The sequence below is a fragment of the Mus caroli genome, unplaced genomic scaffold (assembly GCF_978045245.1).
Source record: "Mus caroli unplaced genomic scaffold, Mus_caroli_1 scaffold_4, whole genome shotgun sequence".
Taxonomy (NCBI): Eukaryota; Metazoa; Chordata; class Mammalia; order Rodentia; family Muridae; genus Mus; species Mus caroli.
Window position 1 is genome coordinate 80,758,252 of NW_028227259.1, and position 17,089 is coordinate 80,775,340.

The 17,089-nt window shown below is 35.5% G+C and overlaps 1 long non-coding RNA gene across 1 annotated transcript in view; it reads right to left on the reverse strand.

The window, feature by feature from the left end:
* Positions 1-13,983: 13,983 nt before the first annotated feature.
* The window catches only part of LOC110295082 (uncharacterized), a 98,640-nt gene continuing 95,534 nt past the window's right edge, over positions 13,984-17,089 (reverse strand). The window contains exon 3 of the long non-coding RNA XR_002378004.3: positions 13,984-15,065. This is a non-coding gene — a long non-coding RNA (uncharacterized LOC110295082). The remainder of the gene's footprint in view (positions 15,066-17,089) is intronic.

Consider the following 17,089-nt stretch of genomic DNA (forward strand, 5'->3'; position numbering starts at 1 on the left):
AACCAACAGTCTCTGTAATGCAGAAGGTATATTTCCTATGCATTTGCTTTAGGGACATTGTTATACATGTATAGAAGAAGATAATCATGATTAAGTTTTAAATAATAAATGACCGTAAGGTAAAAATTTAGAGAAAGCTTAATATCCACTAAAACAATAGGAGACACACTGTGCTCTAGTCAGTGCAGTGGAGGATCAGTGAAAATCATTGAATCCATGTTTTTCAATTTACATTAATTTTAATAGCTTCTTATTAATGGAAACATTTAGGATGAGAAGAACATGTGAAATAGCCTGCATTTCTATGTATTTATATGCATCAACATCATGTACACACATATGTAACATTGTATTACTATTTCTCAGGCATGGATATTTGCTTCAAACTCATCAGGAATACATACAGGCATCAAGTGTCTGATTCAAGAGAGTGACTCTGAGGATAAACACAGATATAATATCTTAAAGTAGGCAGTGGGGATGATCCCATTTCTAATGTTGGGTAGGAGATGTCTGAGGATGTATGTTATTTTTCTTATTTTATACTCTTAATAAAATTACTAATTATTTACATGAATGCAAAGCAGTCAAGTAGTTATGGGATATCCTTAAGAGTCATTGTTGTATTATGGATTATCTAAGTAAAAGAAGAAACTATAGAGAAAAAACATATTATTAATAAGATATTTTTAAGTAAAGTTAGATGTCTTTTTAGGTAACTTCATAGAACATATCCCCAACGTTGATTAGTTGGCAGTATGTAGAAATGGAGAAATTTCATAACATTATAAGAGAGTAGAAAGTATTAATTTATATAAAATATGTTGATATAATACACATTTTTATTATATCTAATAAAAGTATAAAAGCTGAAAAAAATTCCTTAAATTTCCATGGATTAACTCAACAGTCTTGATTCTTTGTTAGTTTGGCATTGCAGTGTGCTGAGCAGCAAACAGTCTTTTGTTTATCAACTTAGAGAATAAGAGACTTACCTATCTTTCATCTTTGGTTTGGATTTCATCAAGTTCCTGTTTATCATCTTTTCCTTTCACTTGGAGAAAAGCAAAAGAATCAGATAACTCAGAAAATTCAGAGGTGAACTATGAAGATCATGATGATATCATTGGACCACATTCCAGAGCCCCAATCAATGAAGCATATACTACTTATTTCAACGGGGAAGAGTAAAAGTAGTCTGCTGAATGCTAAGCCAATCTTTGACACACCTTATGAAAAACGAGAAGGTGGGGATCTAATAATCAGTAATGGATCATCTAATTCAAACCCAGAGTTTTTATGAGAGCCAATGACAACATACATAGAATATTTAGTGTTTGGTATCACAAATAAGCCCTCGGTGATGCAACAAAGTGACTTTGGGGGGGGGTAAAGCTCATCTATCTATCTATCTATCTATCTATCTATCTATCTATCTATCTATCTATCTATCTATCTATCTACCTATCTATCTACCTTTCTATCTATCTATCTATCTATCTATCTATCTATCTATCTATCTATCTATCTATCTATCTACCTATCTATCTACCTTTCTATCTATCTATCTATCTATCTATCTATCTATCTATCTATCTATCTATCTGTCTACCAGTATATCACCTGTTATGTCTGTCTGTCTGTCTGTCTATGCATGGACAATTAAATAAAATTGACTAATAATGGGGGAGTCAGAGATAGAACTGGGCATCTCTTGTCACCAAATGAAGCTTCCAATACTACTGGCACTGTGTTACATTGGTGTCCCACTGGAACTCTATAAAAACCCAGGGTCTTGCCAAAACTATAATTTGTTCTGCACAAACTGACAGTAAGGCCCCATTGCTAAGGACAACATCTACTCAACTCATTGATCATGGAGAAGTACAACTGGTGCCTACATAGAACCTTTACCCCTACATGCAAATGTATTTGGTATATGAAAGTATTTTGCACACTATCAAAAACAAACATAAACATCACCCCAGCCATAAACTGTTTCATTGACAATAGTGTCCTTCCTGCAAGATACAATAGTGAAAAGATGGCATAAATCTTGGGAGAGTAACCAATCAGTACTCCATTTGACTTAAGACCTTCTCCATGAAATGGAACCTGTCTTTGTCAGGGTTTTATTTCTGTTTAATTGAGGATAGCTTAAGTTTCATGGGTATAGTCCATTATCATCATAACAGGAACACACTGCAATATGCAGGCAAACATGGTGCTAAAAAAGGAGCTGAGAATTCTACCCTTTTTATCTGGAGGCAGCAGGAGACTGTGTCATACTGGGCATAGCTTAGGCATATATAAGATCTCAAATACCACCTCCATAGTGACACATTCCTCCAACAAGGCCACACCTACTATAATAGGGCCATACTTACTAATAGTGCCACTCCCTATGGGCCTAGTATTCAAATACATTAACCTATAGGGGTCATTCCTATTCAAACAACCATCGAACCTATACTTGACACTTCTTGAGTTATCAAGAATCCAACTATACAACCCAGGTAAAACTCAATACTACTTTTCTACTAAAAGAACACATCAATAAAAGTATTCCTAATGACATTATGCGATACTAAAGGATAGTATCTTGTTCAGCCATTATCAATGAAGTTTCCTCTTGCAGTAGATAGGAACAAATACAGAGCTCCACAACTAGACATTATATAGTTAAAGACCTTGGCAAAACAAAGACCTAAGCAAGATGCCTCCATCAAATACCTCCCATCAGAACTCGGGTAACATTGATGAAGAAGAGGAAGAAAGAGAATTAAAGCCACAGGAGATGGTAGACACCAGCAAGACCCTCTAAATGAACATGATTCCTTACTATAATAACTCTCAGAGACGTAGGCAGCATGCACAGGGCCTGCACTAGATGGAGTATTAGAGCTAAGAGAAGGGATCTCATTATCCCATCCCCAATGCAGAAGCAATCTCGAACTGAGAAACACTTGCAAATAAAAATCCAGTTTCCTATAAAGGAGTCTCACTAGGGAAACAGCTACTCCTAAGAGTAGGCTGCATGCCCAGCAGTAGACAGACAACAGAAAACAAACCCAAGGGCGTTGTTGGAGGTTCCTTCCCCCTAATATAGTGTCAGAGATTTTCCCTTCTTTTTTAATCATCTTATTACTTTTATTTTAATTTAATAATATATGTTTATAAACACACACACACACACAAACACAAACACACGTTCTTTATTTTTACCCTATATGCTCTTTGTGTCTATCTTAGTGATTCCTCTTTAGTGCTTTTACAGAATTCCTGAGTGTGGGGGTGAGTGGGACTCTGTTTCTTGTGCCTTTTCTTTGTCTCCTTTGCTTCTGTTTGTTTGTTTTAGTCATGCTAATCTGCCAGCTTTGGTTTTGTTCTTCTATTTTATTAGTATTCCTTGGAAGCCTGTGAATTTTCTAATGAGAGACAGCAAAGGGGTGGATCCAGATGAGAAGGGAGATGAGGAGGAACTGGGAGGAGCACAGGAAGGAAAAATTGAAATTATGATATTTTACATAGAAAAAAGATTTAAAAAATGTGAAAGTATTTTTAGAAATCGAACAAATGGAAGATAAAGTATAATTAAAGTATACTATATTTAAGGACAAAGAAGAAAATAAATAAATTAGAAAGTTTATTTCTATTAATTCTTGGCAAATATGTTTGGGCCCCAGGATTCACATGGTGTAAAGAGAGAACAAACTTCCAAAAAGTTTTGCTGTGGTCTTTATATATATGCTGAGTCAAGTGCATGTGTGTATGCACACACACAAATTAAAAAAAAAAAAACTAGGCTTTAAATAAGTCATCACTGGAAAATGGAATGTTACTGTAGAATACTGAACTTGATGTTATTCTATCTTAGACTAGTATTGTGCACTGGTTATGAAATTGTGAGAAAGAAATTGAATTTGTCTCTACTAACTCTGTACTGAGCAGACAGTACAAGAAAGGACCAAGAAAGGACTAGTTTCTCCTAAGCCCTGCATATGCTCTTTCAAACTCATAGTTAATGCCTGGAGAGGTTCAAATTCCTTTGGAAGCAATATTTCTAGGTTTGAAATGGTTCTAAAGTTCATCTGGAACTTCTTAGTGGTGATATAAGACTGATAACACCCTACCAAAATCATTTAAATAGGGGTTATTATGTCAGAATTTAACTAATAGCTTAACGGAGTTTTGTTTATACATTTTAGAGTGAAAACTTTGGGAGCTCCTAATACATTCCAAAACCCAACATTTAGCCTTATTGATACAAATGAGTTAGGATAACCATAGGCAACTCTACATCCCCTACTTGATGTATAAATCTGATTATTACTATTTACTTACCACTCCAAATTCTTGCTCATCTAACCCTTGGCCACTATATAATCATGATAGATGGTGACACAGAGTTGCTTGTGGTGAAGGCAATGATCTCCTTTGATTTCTCTGAAAAATTATTATGATGAATCACACTTGTCAATGGTTTTAGAATAAGACAAATCCAAAACTAATTTAGTATCTGCAATCCAGATGTAATTGGCTATGTACCATAAATCTTCCATGAAAATATTCTCCAGTTCTGTTTCTGTCAATAAACAAAAGCGTTCTTCATAGTTCACTCCCCAAGAAAAACAATGAGATATAATTAGAAGAGAACAGAAAGCACATTGCTGATGTGAATCTAAAAACACCAGAAAATTCCTGGATCAAATTGGCTGCACAAATGAATCTTTGCTACCTTAAGATGTGTAAATTGCAAGTCTTTGCTTTTGATTTAGGGGCTCAATACTTTAGGATAGCCATAAAATATTTTACCTTCACGCTCAATTTGGCAATTAAACAATGCAGTGAAGTGCTGTAGAAACTGAAAATTACTTACATCTTATTTGTTTCAAAGTTTCTGGAAATTCACTCAGAAAATATTGAAGGGGAGAGTGATAATCGTTATCACTGTGCAATAAATATATGATTTTGATGTCTTTTGTTTTATTGACTGCTGAGATATTTGGCCATGCATAAGCTACAGTGCAAATAAAATGCAGACATTGGTTTAAAATCATATGTGAAGTAGATAGCTTTTCCCTAGAATAAACTAATTTCAACTCTGATACTAGAGAGGATATGTGAAAATACATAAGAAGTGTGTGTGTGTGTGTGTGTGTGTGTGTGTGTGTGTGTGTGTGTGTGTGTGATGTCTGTAAAATGAGTTTCCTTTTTTGAAAATGACAGTTAGCTAAGGAATTCTACTACTTCTATTTGGAATTATGTTTCTTTTGTCTGTGGTGTATCAGTGATATTTTCTTTTACATACAAATACAGCACTATCCATCATGTGAAATTTCTGCATATTCATAGTATATCCTAAGTACAAATTAAGACACCTAGGCCAATTAAATTACAGGAAGCATGATATGCCTCTTCTCAGAAGAAAAGCATACATGTCTGGAATGAAATGTGTCAAGTCAAAAATCTTACTCCGTTCTCCCATAGTAATTAGCTTGTGCTGTTCTTCATCTACTCCATGACTCTAAATGAAGCGCACACAAAAACATCATTAATAACGCTTAGCACTTATATAGTGAATTTCATCTTCATGGTTCTGCAAAAGCATGTTAAATAATTAATGCATATTTAAAGAAGCCAGCAGATGTATATAGCTCAAATCTATATGAGGATCAAATATTTTATTATTATATTTTTGATGATGCAGTTTAATTTGTTCCTAAAGAATATTTTTTTACCTTGTCATATAAGAGAAATAATGTTCATGGCGGGCAAGTATATGAGGCTATAACTTGTTTTTACAGATGATTAAATGCTCGGTTGAAGCTGAGGCTTTGATGACTGTTGGAGCCATTTATGACCTCATATACTAGTCTGCTGAGGGACATTAGACCTTAAATAACACCAACCATGTGGTTTTACTCAAAGGAGAAGAAAGAAAATAAAATGTCCTTTCAGATGTAAAACACACATATAACAAACCCTATGGAAATGTTATAAATACACACGGATGAAATTATATTTAGTAAAGTTCTGCAATAGATTTGGGAGATAGGTTATCTCTTGACGGCTGTCTGGGTAGCCCTTGGACAGAAATGTTATGAAGAAATTCTTTTATCTATAGTCATAAAGGGAGAATAGATTTTGTAACAGGCCCTGGCATCAGTCACTGCTGTATGGAGCACTCAAGATTCATACACAGAGACTGTGTGTTTACATTGCTTATCTGAGTACACTGAACATGAACATAGATTCTTTAGCTTGACAACCTGACAAAACATATCTTAAGAATGCCATTGGATGGCCAGTTTTGTGCAAGGATCTAAACAAAGGGTGGTAAAATGTGGCCAGGGAGCTCTGCAGAAACCAAAGGAAACTGCACACATCACATTCCAATGCATCTCACAGAACACATATATTATTGATTCTCAGGTTGTCATTTAAACATATTGCATAGGACTCTCTTTTATTCTATGATATTACTGACTTTTATGTATACACCTGAATTCAAATTTCTCTGATAAAAAACGAAGAGGAGATGGCTAGGGGGAACGGATTTTGCAAAAGAATGTGAAAGATGAACTTAAAATAATAGGTGTAGGGAAAAGTATAAGAAATAAATGAAAAGGCTGTATTGGCTAAAGTATATTCTGTGCATATAATGGAATGCCATGGTGAAAAATTCTGGCTTCATGAAATAATATATGATGATAAAATCATCATAAATAACAATACATTTTGGGATTAAGTATCTTTATAATAAGAAGATAGTGAATTATATGCCGTGCCTTATATGTTCATAGCAGTCCTATCAAGGACATTTGATTATTATTAATTTATAGATTAAGAAACTGAGATGTTAAATTTCTGGTTTGGATAGGAAAATTCCTCACAGGTGTTAGTTGGTTCTCTTTTGGGAGGCTCTGTAGACCTTAGAACCTGAGTCACGCTGGAAGAAGAAACCCATTGCTGTGTACCTTTGAAAGTTATAGATGGGCAGTTATCTCCTTCTTGCTCTCTGTTTCCTGGTCACTGTGATGCCAGTTGCTTTCTTCTGCCACACCCTTTGCTATGATGGACAGAAGCCTCTGGAAGTTTGACTTAATAAAACTTGTCCACTTTGTTTCTGTCAGGTATTTGGTGATGGAGGAGAGGGGTTCTCCATGTAAACACACTAGGTCTAATTCCTGTGACTTGGCTGTTAATAAAATGATAAGTTACATAAATTAGAGTCTGGTTGTCTGTCTTTTACTAAGTCGAGGATACTTTACATGGACCAGTCATTATGAAATATTTTGTGTGAGAAGAAGCAGAGTACTGGAGAAAAAAAGATTGAACCAAGACTCCACACTCATATTTCTCTGATTAGAGTTGCTGTAAGCAGTTTGATCATTTTGTCTTCCGGAGAGATTCCTGAAGTTACTGATGTGGACCTTTGTGCATTGAAGAGATTTAAATATCCTGCCAATAGCCCTATAGTGAGGTGTCAGAAATTAGATGTGAATACCTTTATTTTGCAATTTAATGGCACTCTATGGCAGTCTAGTGAGAGAAGGTGACACTTCTCAATCCCCTGCATCAGAACAAGGTTCCTAAAGAGAAGTCAATAACTGAACCAATGGTCCTATTACTAATTGCTACCCCAGTAAGACCCATTTGAGTGACTAGCATTGCTTCTATCGGTATTTACTAGCCGCACAGGAAAGCCTGGTCATCTGCATGATTCAGTTAACAGTGGGGTAACTCATTTAACCTTCATGACAACCGTGTCACACAGATATAGCTACTTACTTATGAGAAAAGGAAGGACCAGAGCTTACAGACTTCATTCAAGGTTATTCCCCAAGTTATTATGGAGATCCACTAATTTTTCACATCCAATTCAGAGCTCACTCAAATATCAATGTGTCAGATACTGTTTCTTTAGTGCATTACTAGTGATTTTAAATAATAATGTTTAATGTTAATTGATATTTTCTGGTCCCGGTAGTATATGTACATTTTAAAGCACACACGGTATAAGAATGGCCTCAAAACACTTTAGATGTAATGTCATAGTTAACTCCTTATGCCTAATTTCATTGGAATTATTTGAAATGACTGAATGCTTTATTAACTAAAAATAATGTGCCTGCGTTAAATAATACTGATTTATTCCATTAGTTCTTTGTATAGAAGAATAAACACCTGGGAAATGATTTTCCCCTTATTCAATTTTTTCTGATACCATAAAGGACACTAATTTGGCTTCTGTAATGTATCTATTATAAGGGACAATTTTGGATCATTATTAGTTATTAACATATACATAGGCATTTTAGAGACTTATATAGCCAAACTTACATATAAAATTGACACCATGTAGAGCAAGTATGTTAGCAATCATTTTTATTTATATAGATCCTTTTATCAGTGTTTCATTGGCCTTTTTTTCCTGTAATTATTATTATCTTTTGGTTATCATATAAAGGGTTGGGCTTCTTCTCTGTGATGTTTTCCATATCCATATTATTATCCTTTGACCTTATTTAATGCGTTCCTACTGTTCCTCCCATTTCTCTAGTTTCCATGTTTCCCACAGCGTCTCTTGTTCTCAAAAAGGGCATCCAGGCAGCAAAATGTTAAAGATGCAAATTTGACTCCACAGACAGATGTGTAAACCCCACTGGCATTCCAGTTAACATTAACTGCACTCTACAGATAATTTGTTGCGTGGCTCTGCTTAGCAGTGCAAATGGAAGTCTCATACATATGTTCGTTACTTTTCTTTGGCTCAATAGGAGGGGTGAGTGTGTGTGTGTGTGTGGTGTGTTTTATGTGCATATCTAAGTATTTCACTAAGAATAAAACTTGAAGCTCCTTTCAAACAGGTGCTCAATGAATACAGTGTAAATTCAGCATAATTTAAGGGAAAAGTTTAATTAACCCTTGATATACATCACTAACACAATAGTAGAAGTTGCACTTTGAGGAACTCAAACCTACTGGGTATAAACTTGTATACACTGACAGTAGTGATCACCTTGGTTATTGATTTACTTTGTAGAGGTCTTGTGCAGGTGTCTTAGCTTGGGTTTTACTGCTGTGAAGAGACACTGTGACCAAAGCAACTCTTGTAAAGGACAACATCTACTTGGGGCTGGCTTACAGGTTCAGAAGTTCAGTCCATTATGATCAAGGCAGGAGGATGGCAGCTTGCAGGCAGGCATGGTGCAGAAGAAGTTGACAGTTCTACATCTTTTTCTAGTGGCAAACAGAAGACTGGCTTCCAGGAAGCTAGGATGAGGATCTTAAACCTACACCCACAGTGACAAACTTCCCCCAACAAAGCCATAACTCCTAATAGTGCCACTCCCTGGGCCAACTATATTCAAATCATCACAGCAAGTAATAACAGAAACATAAATTCACTGGTCAGGTCATGTCAAGGAGACAACCATCTTTCTTAAATAAAATGTTTTTTCATGTGTAATATGTGGGTATTGGTTTATTTATTTATTTTTACAAGTTCTTATAATAAGGAACACAGAGTCCCTTAAGCAATAAACTGGGTGTTTTTTTTTTAATTAGGTATTTTCTTCATTTACATTTCCAGTGCTATCCCAAAAGTCCCTCATACGCCCCCCAACTCCCCTACCCACCCACTCCCACTTCTTGGCCCTGGTGTTCCCCTGTACTGAGGCATATAAAGTTTGCAAGACCAAGGGGCCTCTCTTCCCAGCTATTGGATGGAACCCAGGGCCCCCAATGGAGGAGCTAGAGAAAGCACCCAAGGAGCTAAAGGGGTCATGAACTAACCTAAACCTTTTAAAACTTACAGTTCTGAGATAGTGACTGGTAGTCACACTCCTTTTCTTGGCTTGATTCCATTATTAGATTATAGTCTGTTAGATAAGTTCCTAGGGCTTCCCTGGGGCAGATTATGTTTTCTTCAGACATTTTGTATCTCCTTTATGGCTATGTTGGTCATGTGGTACTCATAGTGGTGGTACCGAGTGGTACTAAGTGTCAACAAATTTGCATTAGATTCTTTTAAGTGTCTGTAGTTGTTCTGATGAAGCCTAACCAAGGCGTTATGAAGAGCTATGCTGTACTACTATATCGAAGGAATATTCTTGAAATGCCAACAGATGTCTTAGGGAAAAATCCATCAAACCATCAGTTTCAAGTTCTCTAGAAAGCTCAACTTACAGACATGATGGTATAGAGGGAAGCACAGTCACTTTTCTCAGTCCAAATAACTCAAAATCTATGAACATAGTAAATTTTTGTTTTTATGCTACTGATTCAAGAAGAGAATCAGCTTTTTCAAAGTTTGAATGAGGAAAATAGGAGGCAGGCAATCACTAGGGTTTAATAATACTGAAAATGTTATAAAAAGAAAAGGTTGCCAAATACCCATTTTCTGGAATGACTTATTAACTTAGGTTTGGTTTTGTATGTGGGAAATGGCAAAACCAAATAAGGCTATGCCTTTTCTACTTTCTAACTGTCACTATTTAGTTTTGCTTTTGTTTTATTCTTTTCTATATATTTTAATGTTTCTCTTTTTGTAAACAACTCCTGGGTTTTCTGTGAATTAGGTTTAAGTTCATTACACATACATTCTCAAAACAACTTCTTAGTTGTTTAGAAGACATGCTTACCTCTCAGATTAATTACTATATATATATTACTATTGATATTAATAATATATTAATTAATAATATATTAGTATAATATCAACATTACTATTATATATGTATATATATATATATATATGTATATATGTTACAAATTAGAAAGTAGCTTGCTTTCAGCAAAACTCAGGTTTAACATGTCTTTTATTCAGCTAAAGACACCATTGAATTCTTCTATATGCCTTCTAGAAGTACTCAGAAGCTCAGTCCTGAATAAATGTATCAATATGAGATTCATCAATAAGTGAAAACTTGGGAATATTCGCTGTTGTGAAGGTATTTTTTTTTTCTCATTTGTCAGGTTACTCCAGTCACATCCCTTTTAGATGACAGCTAAAGACATGTATGGGAATAAGTCCAATGTCTAGACCCATTTTAGCCTTTCGTAGTGTCACACCTCTTAGTATCTCTGTGGGCAAAGCAATACATGATTATAATGAGGAGGAATTTGTGCTCACTACCCTCAGAAATGCAATTGCTAAAGTTGTGAGATAAAGCACACAGATACAAAGACAGAACCAGGTCCTATAGTTTACCAAGCTTAGATCTTCTGTGTAAACATTTCACTTTAGAGTCTGATGTGCTTGTAACTTATCTTATACACTTAAATACTGATTAAATAAAAACTTCATTTTTATTTTCCTTGTCAATAGACCAGCAAAGGTCAAGACATCACTGAAGACATATGCTAAGTTCCCTGTTTGCAGAAACAGTTACCTATCTTCAGACTGGTTCCATTTGCCAATTGAAATATTGCTTAGTAAAAAAGTTTGGTTTAGTATATTAAAAGATTTCATTATCTTTAACGAGCATAAACTCTTTTCTTATCCTATATGTGCTTGAATGAGATATTCCTGATCAGAACAAATCACAAAGATATTTTCAAACCCATAAAATGTTAAGCACATCTCCTTATAAAGAAGGGATGAGTACATCTCATCAATAAAGATTTTCCTTAAAAATCAACTCAAGGTCATAGATAATTTGTAGAGATAATAAAAATAGACTGGAGTATATTTCTTAGATGTTTCTGAAGATGTCATATGGAAAAACATACCCTTGACATAAAACTCTTCTTTATTTCTTTTAAATACACAATAGTTGAAATTTATGAGACCCTCTTCAGTCTCTGTGGTTTTTTATTTCCCCAAGTGGTCACTAAAGATAAATTAATTAATATTAAAGGACAGAAATATAATACATTCTGTGACTTTCAACCCTGAGAGCAAACCCATTAGTAGCTATAGATTTTTCTTTGTGGCAATGAGCTAGTGTATAATCAATTTGTGTTAGTCTAATAATATATATTAAGATAGTCACCCTCTCTGCGTCTATGTTCCTTTTTCCAATCAGGGTTTCTATCAGACTGCACATTAAGAGATGGAGCATAAACTGAGTTGCAAGTGTTATAAATCAATGCCTTGTGTCTGACCCTTATCACATCACATTCTTAGTAACCTTTAAGCCATAAGCATTTGTTTTAATCAATAGCTTTATTCTAGGTGTAATAATTTGATCATTAAAGCTTTTCCTACTTTAAATGAATTAATATTAATAATGGACAAAAAAATTGCTTACCATTTTTAGTTTTCTATTCTTTTCCCTTGTTATTTTTCTGTGTATATGTTTACATATACTACACATGTGTATTGTGTTGTGTTATGTGTGAATCATAGTGAATGTTCTAACATTCATGTGTAGAAGTCAGAAGAAACTTGGTTGTTAGTAATTGCCTCACATCATGTTTTAACCAGTCTTTTGTTGATTGCCACTGCAAAACCCAAGCTAGCTTGACATGAACTTACAGGAATTTGCCTGCCTCAGTCTCTTATCTTGGTATAGGATTACAGTGATATCTACAACCACATCTTGCTTTTATAAAGTTTCCGGGGATTTCACCTCAACTCCTTATGCTCTCATGACAACCCTTTTCCCCTGAAACCATTTCCACAGTTCTCTTTGGCTCTCTTGATTGCACTTTTATTGGGTGGTAGCTATTGTATTTTCTCCTTTTGTATTGTCAACAATTATTTTTCTTTGTCGTTTTGCATATTGAACAATGTCTAACATAATCTTAACCAAGTGAAATTGTTCTAGTATTTATACAAGATGAAATGCAAGGCACCAAACAGAAATTCCAAGCCTATACCTGCATACTGTGTTCACTGATCAATGTTTTTCTCAGTTTTCCCCCAAAGAGTTCTTATAATAGAGTTTGGGTGGTTACTAATCTAAAATCTTTTTGCTATTATGCAACAAGTCAATTGTCTGTGGTAATAATTTCTATTTCTGGAACCTCTGTGACCTTGAGTTTAGTCCCAAATTCATTATGTCTTAGGATTCAACAACAATAACATTTGGTTTCCCTGATACAAAAAAAGGTTTATGAAGATAAAGTAAATCACTAATCTGGACTATCTTCTGTGCACTCTTTTACAGGTGCTCACACTTCAGCTGTAGAAAACAGGAAATATTTTTCTTTACATATTTTATCTTTTATTGTTTCCTTGGGTTTTTGATTTTTCTTTTTATTTATTCTTCAATCTTTTTTACAGTCCAGACTTTATTCCCCCCTCTGACTGTTGCACATCCCATACCTCCTGCCCCTCCCCAGTCTCTAGGAGGATGTCAACACCCCACTACCCCCACCCCACCAGACCTTCCCACACCCTGGGGCTTCAAGTCTCTTGAGGGTTAGGTGCATCTTCTCTAAGTCCAGACATGACAGTCCTCTGCTGTACATGTGTTGGGGGCCTCATATCAGTTGGTGTATGTTATCTGGTTGGTGGCTCAGTGTCTGAGACATCTTGGGGGTCTAGGTTAGTTGAGACTGCTGGCTTTCCTATAAGGTTGCTCTCCTCCTAGCTTCTTCCAGCTTTTCCCTAGTTCAACCACAGGGATCACCAGCTTCTGTCTTATGCTAATATCTTAGGATTTAGAAATCACTCAGCCTCTCTGATTAGCTGGTGTGTTAATCAGTTTTCTCTTTCTTTATCTGTCCTTGAAGCATCTGGATTTTGTTCATGTATGTGTTCTAATTTCTTTAACCATCATTTATGTAGAAACAGATTCCATTCTTATTATGTCATTTTAACCTATTTATTTAAAAGTTTCATCTTCAAGTATGACATTCTGAGGCAATAGGAGTTAACATTTCATCAAAGAAATCCATTGGTGAGAGGATAGAATGCATTCTCTGAGTGTGTATCTGTGTGTTTGTGTGTGTGTGTGTGTGTGTGAGAGAGAGAGAGAAAGAGAGAGAGAGAGAGAGAGAGAGAGAGAGAGAGAGAGAGAGAGAGAGAGAGAGAGAGAGAGAGAGAGAGAGAGAAGTATGGCATATCCAGACTACACCATGATATTTATTGCTAAATAAATAAGCAATCAATCTATGAGAAGGTAAGCAAGAATTGAAATAGTTTTCTGTAAGTTAACAAAACTATTCTGAAAAACTGTATCATTACAAATACATAACATTCTCGGAAAAGGATAACTAAATGACATGAACCACAACATCCACATCCTGATTGCCAAGGTGGTGGGAAGAAAACGATACTTAGATGGAACAGCTGGGATAGAAGAAAATGCAGGCACGATCTGGCAGTCAGCCTACCTGCACACTGCATTTCTCAGAATAAGCATGGCACACTATGTTCCTGAGTATTCTCAGAAGTCCGTATTCTGAAGTAATGTGAATAGCCTGCAGCTGGCCTACTGATGTGTGGGCATTTTTCAAGTGTCCTTTTTTTTCTGTATTTTTTCCTGAAGAGTTCCTGGTGGTATGAGTACTCACTCTCCAATAGAGGGTATTGTGCTATTCACTCACAATAGGACATGAATAGGCTTCCACTATAATAAGTAGTTGCTCATGTACAATCAAACCGATGCTGTACCCTGAAACCATCTAAGGAGTGGCTTATCTCTGCACTCTTTACTGGCCAATGGCAGTGTAATCTTGTTGAGCAACCCTGGTAATGGATGCAATGCCAAGGCAATTGTTAGAGTAGCAAACCAACTTTGTAAGAGGCTATAATGATGCTACTGTGCATTTGTTAAAATCTGTATAGCCAACTGTGTTGTATATTGCTGGATTTGGGATATAGTTCTTTGTGTAGATTTTAGGCCACATGGAAATATACATTATTATTGTCCTTGTGCAGCTCACAATTATTTTTGTCAGACTTCATGAGTAGAGATTCTGAGATTCTTAGGAGGCACAAAATCAAAGCATAAGAGCTTGCTCCTCTGGCTTTCACCATTCTTCCTTCCCATCTTCCACAGTATTCCCTGAGCCTTCATCCTGGGGATGTTTTGGAAATGGATCCATTGATTCCAGACTCTAAACTTTTCATTTTGATTGGTGTGCTTCTATGTAGTGGTCTCCATCTGTACAAAGAGAAGTCTCATCAATAAAGGGTAAAGACTATACTTATCAGTGTCTACAAGGACAGATATGTAGAATGTAGTTAGGGATGATACTTATTTATTAAAGTGGTGGTTGTAGGTTCTTCAAGATATATGACTTCACTAGCACTGTATTGTTTTCTGTGTTTCCTGTACTTGGCATGATTTTCCTCTTGTTGAATAGGTTTTAAGTCCAATTAGGAAGCTATTGTTTACTGTCAAGGTACAAGTGCCAGTAGGGCATCCCTAGGGTTATTGTGACATCCCTAGGGTTATTGTGACACTCTGGCTATTGTTTGGGTTCATAGGAAATAGAGTTGGGTGAGACTATTGACCGCTTCCCTCCTTCTGAAGCTTGCTTGGTTTGTTGTTTTTGTGGCTGTTTTTTTTTTTTAATAGAAATGTATATATGCATAATAAATTACATACATTATTTTCACAAGTTGTATTAGTTGGAAAAAGATAAGATAATAGAGAAGTTATCAGTTCCAGTTCCTTAGTTTTTCTAATTTTTATTCCTTCTTATAATAAAAAGGAAGCAAACAATTGTTTTGATATCACATGGGGATTGTTACAGCCCATTTTATCAATACTAAATGAACACTCACAAATGATTAAAAAAAGTCTTTGCTTAGTACTATGGCAATCATCTGAACTTAAGGATGCATATTAATTTTAATCATTTGTTCAAGCCTTTCTAAAGCACATGAGAAAATGTTGTAAATTACATTTTTAGTCTTCTAAAGTAACAACCTTGTTTCTTTTACACATTTTCTAAATGTTTTATGTATTTTTTCATAAGAGTTGTGCTTCAAAAAAACCTAAAAGTTAAATTTTAATGTTAAAGGGTGGCCACTTTTAATCTTTTTTGGCAGCAGAGATCATCATAGCATGCTTGACTTGCTCAGTAGTTCCTTTTACATCACTGTGAGCAAAGACTTGGTGTGGTTTATGATGATTCCACAAAGAAACAGAATTTATAGAACATGTTTATGAGTGTGTTTACTATAAGGATTGGTTTAGAAAGTCCAGACCTAGAAAAGAAGATCTGGGGGCTGGTTTGAATATTGATTTTTTTAATTGGATATTTTATTTATTTACAATTTAAATGTTATCTCCTTTCCTGGTTTCCCCTCTGAAAACCCCCTGTCCCATCCCCTCTTACGGAAGATCTTAAAGCTCAAGTCTCTATTTGAGTTCAGAATAAAGAACATATCTGGGCTCAGTTCATCAGGTGCTGTAAAAGTAACTTATAGTCATCTTATATAATTGGCCTCTTAGAAGTATCCTGCAGAATAAGCTCACCCTTTTTAGTCCTCTCTGAACTCTGGCTGCCTGGGTCAGCTCATTTTTTTTTTTTTTTTTCTGGCTCAAACTCTTCTCTAAGCTGAATGATTCAAACTGGCTTCTTTCAGCTTCTCCCTGAATTTTTCTGCTTGGCATCAAACTAATTCTGTCAATCTGTTCTAAACTTCTGGCTCCTTCTGATCTGGCTCATCCTGTCTTCATCTGTGTCTAGCTTGTGACTTAACCATATAACTATTCCAGTAAAACTGCCTCCCTTCTCTATCTCTGTCTCTATCTCCTCCTCACCTCTGTGCTGCTTCTTAAGTTACCTCTTTTTCAGGTTTGTTCTCATGAAAGTTGGCAGTATTTTATCTCTGACTCATTTTGTCAAATCTTTCTCTGACTCATCACTTTTTCTGCCCCTCAATTAGACCTTACTTCAAACATGGCTGCTTCCCTCTCCAAACTAATTTTACTTTTATTGTTAGGGATTAATGATGTGAACTAAGGGAATGTCTGAATTCCAGCTAGATCATTCTATAATGTAGGGGGTATCTGCATTTAACCTATTTTTATTATGGTTAATAGAAAATATTCCCTCACTCACCCTGTTTATTTCATTCATGCCTCTAATTGACTAGATAAACAGCATCTAGGATGGTGATTGAATTTTGTCTTGCTTTTACTCCTAAGAGATAAAACCTCTTACACCCACCTAC